Source organism: Chlamydotis macqueenii, chromosome 15 (genome assembly GCF_036417535.1).
Source record: "Chlamydotis macqueenii isolate bChlMac1 chromosome 15, bChlMac1.mat, whole genome shotgun sequence".
NCBI lineage: Eukaryota > Metazoa > Chordata > Aves > Otidiformes > Otididae > Chlamydotis > Chlamydotis macqueenii.
The window spans coordinates 1,211,785-1,220,358 of record NC_141570.1 but is presented as its reverse complement, the minus strand read 5'-3'; positions in this window follow the sequence as shown (position 1 = coordinate 1,220,358).

Genomic DNA, 8,574 nt, shown 5'->3' with positions numbered 1-8,574 from the left:
AGGACAACTCTGATAACTGCCAGGAGACAAGAGTATCAGGATCACAAGGGCAAAATTATATGGATAAAACTTAATTTGAAACCGCCAGTGCAAATTTATATCTGCAGCCCCTATTCAGAGCATAAAAACTGAAAAGGTTCCTTGTAGAAACATATCTTTGTTGTCCTCTCTCTGTACTGTCCTGCTTTTGTTCAGGAGGCAGCGCCTAACAACTGAAAGGGCTTTAATGCGACACTGACAAAATTGCAAAGGTCTCTACCTAGGCTGGGATAGGGGCTTGAGAAAAGGTTAAGGAACTCCAGAATCTCAGTCAGTTCTGTTATATTTGCAGCATTTTTCTCCTCCTCTTTTGCTGTTAGTCACTATCTGCTGGAACAGCAGGATTTTATTGTGGCTGTGTTATCCATGAAGCCAGCCTGCGCTGTGATGGGAAGCTGGGTCTGTTCTGCTGAAGGAGCCGCAGTCTAGTAAAAGTTTACTTCTCAGTTCTGCTAACCTGGTTTCGTACTGCCCGGAAGCTTGGTTGTTGTTACCTAAGGCATGGTTACTCTGAAAATATGCTTAGCCCTGATCTTTTTAACTTCTTTGCTAGTCCAGGCCTTGAGCTGTCTGGAATTGTGATGGCTTTACAACGCATGATCTCTTCACTGGCAGTTGTGGGTTTTTGTTATGTTTTGGTTTGTTTGAGGTTTTGTTTGTTTGTTTTCATTTGTTGTTGTTCTACATTTGAGGAGAAATTAAACAACTTTCTACAAGAACTGCTGTATTACAGCTGTGTGTTTAGGTTGGGATTCTGAGGTGCTTGCCTTCATACCCCTTCGTCCCCACCCAGCCCTTTTCCTTTCCCAAAAGCTATTTTCCCAAGTCTAAATCCTGGTAGGTCTTTTATTTGGATGCTGCAGTCTTCAAACTTTTTAGGACTTCTTCAGTACTGCATCTTGGATCTTGCTGTGGACCATTAAGTCGCTTTTCTTGCTTTTAATGAGCATACAGGGGCCTCCCACCTACAGACGCTCTGACTCACATGGGAACTTTGCTCCTGTAGGGTGTGTGCTGTCTTGCAAGCCCTTTGCAAGATCGAAGATGTGATGTTATGGAAGCATGACTAGGGATCGGGCTCTTCAGTGGTTTGTTTCCATTTTGAAGAAACAGTAAGGTGCTCCTGAGATGGGCAACAGTGAATGTTTTGCTTCTTCCACCTTCAAGGTGGGCTGTAGCGCTTGGGGAGCGTGGTTGAGCCAGGACCTGGTACACCAGCTGGTGCTGTGTTTGAGATTCCTTTTGCTTCAGGTGAATGGACGTAATGGAATTTGATGTTTGTTTTTTTTTTTTTTTTAATCAACAGAATCAGTGGGTTTTGGGAGCAGGCTTGTACCTGCTGTGCCCTCACTGTGCACTAACCCTGTCGTAGAGGGAAACGAGCCGTGTTAGATCTGCGTCCCTGCGATGGCAAGCCTGTTGGAGCAAAGCGTGGTGGTGACTGCTGTGGCATTGTTCTCCAGCCGCCGTGAGTCGGATCTTGCCTCCCTCCAGCCTCGCTGCATACCTAACTGTCCTTGAGTCTCTCTGCTGAGCTCTCAAAATTCTCATTCTGGTGTATATAAAAGCTAGTTCCTACTTGTGTATTCCTATGAATGTAATTTTCTTCCTTGCAGTTTATGGAGTAAGAGCTTATTAATGACTAACTGACTTCTCGGTCCTGGGGACTCCTCGTGCGCCTTTGACAGGATATCTGATTCTGCCTGCAGTACTCTTTGATGTTCTGCTCCTTGATCTCCCTCCGCAAACGGCTCTGATCTGGTTTGCTGGCGTTAGCATTACCTGTGCTAAGTGCTGCACGAGCACCCGCTGAAAGACAGTGTCTGTCCTGAAAAACCTCTTGGTTTGAATTAACATGCAAGAAGTATCTGAAATAGCTGAGTCAAAGGTGCTTAAATATGAAGATGAGGGAAACGAGACAGTGTGTAGTGTCACAAATCTGCTCGTAGCCAAGTTTGACAGCTTACCTGACAGTTGTGTGTCTATTAGTAAGAATTAGGGATTTAAAAAAAAAACAAAACAAACCCACCAACAAGCCAAAAGCCCTATGACACCCTCTGCACGGCAGGAGTCATCTCGTGCAGTGACTAATGCTTGCTCTGTGGCAACAAGACTACCCTGCTGACTTCTGTTGAAGAAAATGAACAAATAGGTAGTGCCATAAAAGCCCCATCTCTACTATCGATTTAATTTTGGCAAGACTCCCTTTGAGAGCATATTCCTTCAGCCTCTTGTAACGTATCTTTATGAGTGGGAGCCAAGCTGGAGTCTTATCTGCTCTGGAACAAACAAATCTTTTCCCTTTGAACTGGTCAGCAGCTGAGATGCAACCACTGAGCTGTTGTATTTTTCATATAAACGGGCTTTGGATGCAGCTCGCTACGGGAGACGTCCTGGACTCTATCAGTCCGTCTTTTTTGTCGTCTTTTTGGTCATAGTTTCATGCTCTCTGTGTTTTGGAAATGGTGTCTGCTAGCATGAGGCAGATATTGGTGGAATATCTGCTCATCAATTTCTATTTTAGGTCCCAGTATAATTTATTCATCCGAGGGAAGCGCTGAAGAATGCAGAGAAGCAAAGCTGGTGCCGTGGGATGAAAGGCACGATGGTGCCCTGCTCACTCTTCATCTAGATGAGTCTGACTTTCCATCTCGCAGCTGTTCAGCTAAGCGGCTCAGCATCCAGCTAGGAGAAGGGAAGTCATTCCTGCAAGAACTCTTCGAGAGTCTCTTCTAGCTCGGTTGCCAACACTGGTGACGAAAGTAGGTCACCATGTGCTTCAGGGTTACCGGAGGATCAAAGGAACTTGTGGTACCTCGGGAGCTCGTGGGGGAAGATGGGTGTGGGCAGTCTAGCTCTCCTGATTACGCTAATGAAAATAAATATATCTTTCACCTCTCTTCAGGGAATATTTGGGTTTGGGGAATGCCTGGTGCTGCTGAAACGATGCTACTCTGCTGGAAAGCCACTGGCTTTCTGGCCAGGAGAGATGGCCGGTGCCGCCTGCTGCGGTTTGTGTGACTGCTTGTCAGCAGTGGCTCCCTTGATCTGCGCAGTGAATCTCTGCCTCTCTTCTCTGCTCCCAGCTCAGCTGTCTGCCTGGGTTATTGGTACTGACAGCACAAGAGAATTAATCCCTGCAAATGGCTTGTTTAAAGGAGGAAAAAAAAAAAAAAATCATTTAAGCTTGAGCTAACTGCAAGGCGAAAGTCAGCTGCATTGCTCGAACCAGCCAGCTATGGCGCAGGAGCTCAACCGGTCCCTTTGCAAACCCCTGCCCCGCTGGCACCTTCCCCTGATGCTTGGGGGGTTTTGCCTGGCCCTGCAGGAGCTGGGGTCTGCACTGGAGTGACTGCCGGTGACTGTCGGTGCTGGCTGGAGAGGCTGGGAGCCGGACCTGGCTGGTACCCAGCCCTAGATAAGGGCGCTTCGCTGCCATCTCTGCCACTGCGATGTCGGCCCTGGATTTGGCTGTGGTCTCTGCGTCAGCCATGCCCGTCATTTCATTGACCCACACCTGTGTCATTTCATTGACGATCTCTTAAAAGTACTTGAAATGTACTATATATAGTACTGAATATCGTTTCTGTGTCTGTAAATGTAGCAACAGCGGCAGATTTGGTGTCATCAATAGGAAAAGTTCTCCAAGTCTGCAGCGACGACCCTGTGATGTTGTTCCGTGCTATGTTGCTAATGGGTTATGGAGCACCTGAAAAGTTGTATCTCCCCGCTGTCCTCCCACTCTGTTTCGACTGCAGGGTGCGTAGTCGGGCTGTCCCTCCCGGGTGCTGTGCATTTGGAGAGGGTAGGTGACATGGGACCTCCAGTGGGGGTGACAGCCAGGCTGGTTGTTGGCCCTACGTGGCAGGGGATGAAGGTCCTGCTGAAGGAGCTCTGCCAGGGAATGTGGGGAGCAGCAAGGGGCAGTCAGAGGAATTGTCTGGTCATACTGGCTGTTCTTGAAGCAAGCTGCTGTTAATGCACTCTGTTTCTCCCTGTGTCTGTGGTTGTGAAGCGTTTGCACAAGGAGGATGCTGAGTCCAGTTGCCATGGCAAACCGAGGGAGTCGGAGCACGTGGTCCTTGCCTGCCGCTGAGATGCCTGTCACAAATTGTTCATGACAGGTACAAGAAAATCCTCGTATCTGCTCCATGCCAAGTCCTGGATGTTGATCCTCGCCCTGTCCAAGCTTCAGCCACAGTTTAGGTGATGGTTACTGAGCCTGTCTTCCAGCCAAGTGACCCATGCCTGAGCATTGCCTGCTCGCTCTTAAAAGAGAGGTAAAATAAGTCTCTTTCTAGAAAATTAAAATACTTTGCTCCTTACAGAGATTATCCAGCTCTAGGAGCTGAACAAAAAGGAGTAGTTAGCTTAGCAATAGCATTTCAAGCTTCTCTGCAGAGTTACCAGTGCCTCACTTTGTGCTTGGCAGATTATTTTAGGTCTCTGTGCTGCTGGGGCACAGGGAAAGGCAGTTACTGAGGACAGAAGCGCTCTGCTGTGGTCGGCCTTACAGGGTGAGCGTACGGCGAGCCCAGGGTTAGGTAATTGCAGGGAAGATGTGCACGTGTGCGTACTGCATGGGACTGGCAGCATCCGTGCCTTCTTGGAGAGCCTGGTGGATTTTAATGTTAAATACCTGAATTAAGGTCTAAGTATGGCTTCATCCTGCTGGGTATTTTCCCTTCTCAAAAGCCAGCCTGCTCTGTATGTGCAGAACTGACCCAGATCTGTCCCTGGTTCCCAGCAGACAGCGGTTAAGTCTGCGTTGAGAACCCTTGGAAATTTCCATCGGCGCTCCAGCGTTACGGTAGCAATTTGAAGTAAAACTGTTATGCAATATAGGATCTATAAATGGGCAGAGGTCAGCTAACCTGTGTTACTGCTACGAGCTGCAAACAATTCTGCAGTTCTCATTCAGTAACCGCTGTGTAATCATTAAGACTGTCAGTCTCCAAGATAAATACTGTAAAGATAAGGCAGTGTCAAATGAGTTGCCTTTGCCTTCTTTATTGCTTTTTAAAAGAGCTGACCATGAGTGCTGGCAATGCTGGGGTCTTTCCTTGCAGCAACATCGTTGTGCAGCACCCAAACACTTGGTTTTAAATTTTTATAGACATCCAGTCGGAAATCTGTCCTATAAAATGTGCCTGCACTGGTTCCACAGAGGCTGCGCGTGTGCTCCAGTCAAGGCCATTAAATGCTCACGGCACTTGCGCGCGTCCTGAAGTGCTTGTTGGAGTTTGGGTGGTTTGGGTGCTGTGCTTCGTACAGAAAAGCAGACAAAGGGTTGCAGATCTGCCCGATGCAGCAGGGAGAAACAAAACGAAGCGTTGGGGAAGGCTGGAGAAAGCAGGAGTGTTGTGATTTTTCCATCCAGGTCCAGGGAGATGGGAAATGTTCTGCACGGTTCCTAAAAAGGATCTTTTTGAATTCCTAAAAAGGATCTTTCAAAACTGGTGCTTGTTCTGTACCGCCGTTTCCTGTACCAACTGACACAGTTGCTGTTGTCACTTATTTAGCAAATTGGTGCAAGCACAAACAAGGACAAAAATAAGTGTCTGCTAATAGGAACAGATTTATCTGCTCTCGTCCCCACGCCTTTTCCCATGAGCATAGTTTCCATCGAGCTTACTGAGCAAGCCTTAGTGCCAAGCGTTTAATCTCACCCGTGAGGGGCAAAGGTGCCGAGAGCAGGGTTGTTTCTGTGCACCTTAGCGGCGTCTCCACACCAAAGGCAGGTGCTGGAGCAGCCTCTTCTCGGAGCGACGCTGGAGGGGTGTTGGATGGAGATGTAGCTGAAACTGGGTCTGTAGCAATGGCTTATTGCGTGGTATGGAAAATGTGTTACAGGCAAGAGTTGTAACTGCAGGTAAGTCACAGTTCAGGGTAAACGTAGGAGAAATCCAACATCACCGCTGCCAGTTCGTGGTGACAAATATAGATCATGTGTATTGCTGCTGTGAACCTTTGACAGCATGGGAGGGCCCAGGCAGCCCTGAGCGTGCTGAGGTGATGCCATTCCCTTCGAGCCTCGGCGGACCCCTCGCTCCGGAGTTCCTTGCTTTGCCGGTAGCATGACTTCTGACTGCGCTGAGCAGCCCTGCGTCCCTTTGTCTTGCGCGCCGTACTGGCACACTGCCGTGTAGCACAGCTGACAACCGCAGTTAATTCCCACGTGGCTCCTTTGTGTTTTGCCCACCTGCCCTTCCCTGCCGCCGGGCGGTTCTGCTGTGGCTGTGTGTGCTGTGGTGGTTTGGTGGTGAGCCAAGCGATCGCTCGGCCTCGTTTGGCCATCGGGAGGTTCCGGTGGGATGTATGCTCTCGAGCGCGTTAGGAGCCCCAGCTGACAGGTGCTGAAAAAGGCGTCATTATTTTACTGGCTGGTTTTGCCCGTGTTTTTGAGGTTAACGTGCATTTCGCACGAGGAGGGTTATTTTTCCCGTGTAACCGCCCTCACGCCGCTGCAGTGGTTAGAGAACAGCCGTGTTCCCTGGGCTCCAGAAGAAAGGCAAGAAACTGCCAAACTGAAGTGTTCGCTTAGCAGGATGTCAGCCCTGGCTCTGCTCAAAACGTTTCCCTCTCTCATCTTCTAAAACAGATCAGTGGGTGTTTTGCACAGTGCTGAAACTTCCGGAGCCGGTCTCCTCCAGCGCTTTTCCTGCCAGTCCTGCGAGGCAGACACGGGATGCCTGGGCAGCGCTTGGTGCGGAGCCGCTTGGCTGGCGCTCCTGCCGAGGAGGGGAACGTGCTCCCTTGAGACTGCACTTTTGTTTTGCTCTGTTTCAGTCCCCTGCTCAGTAATAATTAATGCCTTTGTTGCCTGAACGTGGAGCATTTCCTGGAGAAGGCTCAGGCAAACGTCCCTGCTCCCCAAACAATGATGGTAAATGTTTAAAAGCCAAGGACGCGGAGTTAATCCTCACTTTTGGGCTGTGGCCTTGCAGCGCTCTGAAGACGTCTGCAGCAGCCTGTCCGGCCGGGCATGGTGATGTGATGCCGGTGTCGCTCGTACAGCGCTTTGGGAGCTGCTGGTGAGAAGCACCGGATGAAGGCTGCATACGTGTTACGTTACTCATAATAAATACCCTGAAAAGTGAATGAAATCTGGGTTCCTTTTGCCTGAGTTGCAATCCCTCCCACTGAAACAGCAAGCTGGTTGTGCTGGGAGGCGTGGTGACAGAGATTCCAGGTACCAGTGGGAAACCTGCTCGATGTGACCGTGGTCTGCTGGCTGATGGGATGGAATCGGGTGTTTTCCTGTTCCTCAGCTCCATGTGGGGGGTTCAGGAGAAGCCCCAGAGACCGGCCAACCCCACCACTCACCCTCCGTATTCCGGTGATTTGCTGCCAAGACCTTTTCTCTGTAGGAAATGAGCTCTCGGGAGGGGAAGTGAGTTGACAGAGGCTCATTTAAAAGTGCCTAAACTGGGAATCCCCCGTAGCTCCGGCCTGACCCTCACCTGGCCTGTGGCCAGCAGCAGCCCTCCCTGGGACAGGCGAGTGGAAATTTCCTTCTCACCCCCAGTGTCTTGTGAAAACATCGTAAAACATCTGTGGCGTTCTTTACCCTTGCTTACGAGAGGGGAAAAAAAAAAAAAAATCTATAAACCCCAATCCTTAACGACCCACCACAAACATGAAACGCCGCAGGCGATTGCTCAAGGCGGTGCAACGCCGTGGCGGGTGGGCTGCGTCCCCGCTGAGGCGGCAGGCGCGTTCCTGCGGCTGGGCGCGAGCTGCGCTGCGGAGACCCTGGCACTCATGTCGCCAGCGTGGTTTCGGCCGTGCCCGCGGCTGCACGGGCGGTGCGGTGGTGCCCGCGTCCCCTGCCAGGCTGCGGCCCTGGCTGTCCCCTCTCGCCTGCCGGCTGCGGCCCCGCAGCCTCCGCTGTGCCTTGAATTTGGCTTTCGGGGCAGTGATCCCTTACGGGGTGCGGTGGGTGTCTGGGGAGGTTTTGAGCATTGGATCAACGTTGACTTTCAAGGCTGCTGGTGGATCCTCAGACAGCTCACCGCAATCTATGATTTGAGAGGTGCCGGGGGGATCCGGGCCGTCGGAGTCGGCTGCTCCTGCTTCAGGAGCTCTGGGCAGGGCTGGGCTGGGGGATAGGGTGGCTCGGGCGGGCTCCTTGGGTAGCTCCAGGCGAATTGGCCCCTTTACCGGCTCCCTGGGATCTGGGGGAAGAGGTTTGGGGGTAGGTCTCTCTATGCTGATGCTGTCTGTAAGGTTTTAAAGCCCCTTAAGCGTTACTGATGTAACTGCAGTTAAATCCCACGTGTCTGCCATGCCCAAAAGCACCGACGTCCAGCAGTTTTGGCAGGAGGCGCCTGCCCTTGCGCCTTACCCCAGACACTGCTCCGAGGCTGGGGCTGGCTCCAAGAGGTTTCGGTTTGCCTCCCCCTGTGCCAGCACGGCGCCTCTGGACGCCCTTTCCTGGGGTGCAGCCTTCCCCCTTGCTCCTCGCGCGTCCCCTCCCGCGCACGCATCGGGGCTCTCGGTTGCACCGTGCCGGGAAGGGCTCTGGTCTCGTGT